Raw genomic sequence first — 4,927 nt, forward strand, 5'->3', positions numbered from 1 at the left:
TCTGATGAGCAGTCACCGGCCACATCAACCTGACCAGTGTTTGATTGTTTGTTGTGTCTTGTTGCTTTTCTTCTTTTGTTTCTCCTCTATCCACCCACCCCAACCGGTCGAGGCAGAAGGCCGCCCACCAAGAGCTGGGGTCTGTTGGAGGTTTCTTCCGTTAAAGGGAGTTTTTCCTCCCCACTGTTGCCAAGTGCTTGCTCAAGGGGTATTTGTTGGGGTTTCCCTATGTAAAAATAGTGATAACAGTAAGGTCTAGATCTTACTTTGTAACGTGTCCTGAGATGACTATTGTTGTGATTTGGCGCTGTACAAATAAAATTGATTTGATTTAAATATTCTGAAACAGATGCAGACTAGAACAGGGAAACAGGTGGAGAGGGGTGGCACGTGAGTCATTCTGCACTAGACAATGTCCCAACACTGATTTTGTATCCTGATGACCTAAGCAATGAAAACACCGTTGTGAAGCCACTTTTAATTGCACCATTTCATTTTAGTCTGTATAACCCAGGCTAAATTGAATTGCAAAGATAAAATAAGATAATCCTTTATTGTTATTGTAACACATACAATGAAATTTTAGAGTGACCTCCAGCTGGTGCAGCAATAGAAAAAAAGCATAACATATGAAATAAGACCATATAAAAAAAACATAACCGCTAGAAAAACCAAATAAAAAACAGACCTCTTACATCCCCCCTCACACACACAGGCATATTATATTTTAGCAGCATTGAGTGTGGTAACTGTTGTTGTGTAAAAACTGTTCTTGAATCTAGTGGTCCTTGGTTTGATTGCTCTGAACCTGATGGCAGCAGTTCAAAGAGTGAACGCCCTGCGTGTGAAGTGTCCCTAATGATGTTCTGGGCTTTTTTGAGGCAACAGGAACTGTGTAGTTCTTCCAGAGTGAGGAGAGGGCAGCCAATGATCTCCTGGGCCGTATTAATGACCCTCTGAGCCACTGTGCTGGTGCTATACCATACACATATACATTATGTAAGGATGCTCTCAATGAAACACTGACAGAAGGATGCCAGCAGTCTCTGGGAGATGTTGTTCTTCCTGAGCACCTGTAGGATTTACAGTTTCTGCTGGGCCTTTTTAAGCAGTTTAGAGGTATTCACACCCCAGGTCAGATCCTCCTCAATATGGACTCCCAGAAAGCGGAAGGCCGGCACCCTCTCCACATGGTCTCCACTGATATACAGTGGAAAGATGTTGTATTTCTTCCTCCTGTGTTTGACAATGACCCCCTTAGTCTCTGAGGTATTAAAGAGCAGATTGTTCTCTCTGCACCACACTATTAGTCTCTCCACCTCATCCCTGTAGGTAGTCTCATCCCCCCAATGATAAGCCCCACCACCGAGGTGTCATCAGCAAATTTTACAATGGTGTTGCCGTGGTGGGCGGGGGTGCAGTCGTGGGTGTACAGGGTGTAGAGCAGGGGGCTCAGGACACAGCCTTGTGGTGAGCCAGTGCTGAGGCTAAGAGCCGTGGAAGTGTGTGGGCCCACCGTCACCCTCTGGCTGTATCCATATGCAGGTGGAAAATTGAATTCCCAGGTCCACCAGCTTGTCCACCAGTTTGTGGGGGAGGATGTTGTTCAGTGCGGAGCTATAATCCACAAAGAGCAGCTGTGCATAGCTCTCCTGATGCTCCAAGTGGGATAGCACAGTGTGGAGGGCTGTGGCTATAGCGTCCTCTGTGGATCTATTTGCCCTGTATGCAAACTGGTGTGGGTTAGACGTTGGTGGGAGGAATGACATTATGTGTCCCCATACCAGTTTCTAAAAACACTTTATCACCACTGGAGTGAGTGCAACTGACCGGTAGTCATTGAGGCTGGTTATGTTTGGTTTCTTAGGCAGGGGAACTAGACCAGAGACTGGTTGAAGATCCTGGTGAAGACTCCAACCAGCTGGTTCGTGCAGTCCTTCAGCACACGTCTGGGGACGCCATCCAGTCCAGCAGCCTTCCTCAGGTTTACAGCCCGCAGCGTGCGCCTCACCTCATGCTTCCCTACTGTGAGGGTGGGGCCGCTGTGGGCCGCAGCGTGCAGTTTGGCTGTGTCTGGTTTGCTGCTCCTCAAAGCCAGCAAAAAATAGGTTCAGCCCCTCTGCCAGCGAGGCAACCTCTTCAGCTGCCCTGTGGTTGGTAAGATGCTGGACTCCATGCCACACCTGTTGCTGTCCAGATGGTCTTTGATCCTCTTCCTGTAGTCCAATTTGGCCTTTCTGATGCCTCTCTTTAGGTTAGCTCGGGTCGCGCTGTAGAGAGCCCTGTCCCCTGTCCTGAAGGTAGTGTTCCTCTCTTTCAGTAGCCACTTGACCTCCCAGTTCACCCAGGGCTTCTGGTTGGGGTAGACCCTTATGCGTTTGGCCACGATAACAGTGTCTATGCAGTTCTTAATATACGTAACACAGGACACTGTCTGTGAACACCTCCAGGTCTGGATCCCAGTTGGTCCTATCAAAACAGTCCTGTAGCTGCTGAGAGGCACCACCAGGCCAAGTTTTTACAGTCCTTGTGATGGTAGGAGCAGTTTTCCTGAGGGAGACATATGCAGGAAATAGAAACAGGGACAAGTGGTCAGACTGGCCCAGGTGTGGTAGTGGTCTGGCTCTATAGCCTAGCTTGATATTTGAATAAACCTTGCCCAGTGTGTTAGCTCATCTGGTAGCACACTTTACATGCTGGTCGAATTTGGGGAGTACTTTCTTTAAATCTGCATGATTGAAGTCCCCTGCTAGGATGTGCACAGCATCAGGATATCTGCTTGGCTGACTGCTAATACTGCCATATAAATGTCTGATAGCCAAGTTAGCATTAGCATCTGGCGGTATATACACATTTGTTATGAAGACCACATTGTGCTCTCTTGCAAGGTACATGGGCCTGCATTTGACAGTCAGATACTCCAAGTCTGGGGAGCAGTGACTGTGTACAGTCACTGTGTTCGTGCACCAGTTGTTATCAACGTAAATACATAGCCTCCTCCTCTGCTCTTACCTGAGTCGTTTGTCCTATCATGGTGCTGTACTATGTAGCCTGCTAACTTTGACAGCAGACTCCGGTATGTGTGGATGAAGCCAGGTCTCTGTGATCAGCAGAATGCAACTGTCCTTCATCATGTAATTGGTCGCAACCTGTAGCCTCAAATCATCCATCGTACTAATGAGTACTCTGGCATTCCTCACAAAAAGGCTGGGAAGCAGTGGTTTATGTGGCTGCCTCTGTAGCCTAGCTAACACTCCGGCCCTGCAACCTTGCTTCTGCTTTCTCTCCCTGCGGCGCCTACGCGTCCTTGCCGTGGGGATGGTAATCCACAGAGAACCGGGGGTCCTCACTATGCCCATTGGTATCCTGTGTGAGTGGAGAAACTCAGCTGTAGCTCTCTGCTCTTAGGTGTGAGTAGAAAAACTCAGCTGTAGCTCTCTGCTCTTAGCAAGTTCCTATCTTCAAGAGATTGTGCCAACTGTAGGTGTTTTTCACCCAGCAAAATGTACACAATATGGAAAACAACACGTACACAAAACACCAATCAAAACATCAACTGAAGGAGCACTGCCAGCGTGCACCGCCATCTTGCTCCCTAAAAGGCCAGCAGCCCAGTGAAGACTCATTCTAAAGTGTGTCTCCTGCAGATAAACAAATGTTTTTCACAGAAGACACATGCAAGCTGAGTTTGGTGCATTGTGTTCACCAACTCTCGCTTTATAGACTCGCAACAAGTTTCTGTGAACTTGTTGCCTGTGGGAGGGAGGGGGATAACACTCATTTAGAGGGTTTAACTGTGTGCGACATATCTGGCACTGTCTGATATTAGCAGACATAGTTCATCTTTTCTTTCTTCTCTTGCATGTAACAGGGATTTCTGGTGTCCCATTGGTCTAAAATACAGACCCACACTTATTGACCAGGTGTTGCTGTGGAGCCAGATTAGCATATACAGTAGCAAGCATCCAGGAAATCTGAACTAAAAATGACCGTAACAATAATGAACTCTTGTCAAAAGATGTTTTTGGATAGTGCCTGCCCTCACACACCCCCACAGCATTCTGCAGGCTTAAAAGTGATGTGACAAGCTAGTGTGACAGGTAGAGAAAGAATGAAAGGATGACAGAGGAGAAATTAGTTGTTTCAGTAAACAATTTACCACTGGGTGTTATTCTCCATAGCACTCTCCAGCTTCCTCTCCTGCCAAGAAGGCCTCTCCTTTTGGGCCTTACCCTGCTTGAACTGGCTCGAGTCATGCTCTGCCTGCTAGAGAGTGCTGGTGACCTGGAAATCTTTTAAGGGGTGGCAATGCTCCACCTCAGGGAGGATGAAGGTGTAGTTGCAGGGGCCGTGCTGCATGTGATGCTATTGGCGCTCTGAGCCAATTGCGGCAGCCAGCAGGTAGGCCAGGTAGGTGAGATCCAGGGCAAGCAGGCAGATCATGTCAGGGGAAAGAGACGGGAGGGAGAGAGGCGATCTCTATCTTTATCTATGGCTTGTTACCATGTCTCTCAAGACTCCTTCTTCCTTCTGTCTTCCCAGTTCAGCTCCTGCTGCTCCTTTACTCTAATTTATCACTTTCTCTTCCTCTCTTATGGCTTGTCCTCCTTTGTGCTGTTGCATTCAGAAGTCTTCTTCAGCCCTTTTTGTACTCCCATTGTTCCTTGTGAGGACAGATGGAAAGTCCTATTGTATGTAACTAAAACACTCAGCCAGCGCATGCAACTCAGTCCAGGAAACCAGTAGCAGTCTTCCCTCCCACCATTTATCTCTCCTCTCAAAAGTTGCTTTCCTCTCTGCCTTTTCTTCAAGCCGTTGGAGTCTGTGTGTTGGTCTGCAGGATAGGAGGGGGGTGGAGAATGGCCTGCTTCAGGATGTTGGCTGGAGTGGTAAAGCTCTTAAAGTACAGAGAGAGATATCATGTGTA

At 47.7% G+C, this 4,927-nt stretch overlaps 1 pseudogene; it reads right to left on the bottom strand.

Moving 5' to 3' along the window:
* The window catches only part of LOC109974369 (angiopoietin-2-like), a 31,431-nt pseudogene extending 26,988 nt beyond the window's left edge, over positions 1-4,443 (bottom strand).
* Positions 4,444-4,927: the final 484 nt, after the last annotated feature.

The sequence above is a fragment of the Monopterus albus genome, unplaced genomic scaffold, assembly GCF_001952655.1.
Source record: "Monopterus albus unplaced genomic scaffold, M_albus_1.0 scaffold329.1, whole genome shotgun sequence".
NCBI classification, from domain to species: Eukaryota; Metazoa; Chordata; class Actinopteri; order Synbranchiformes; family Synbranchidae; genus Monopterus; species Monopterus albus.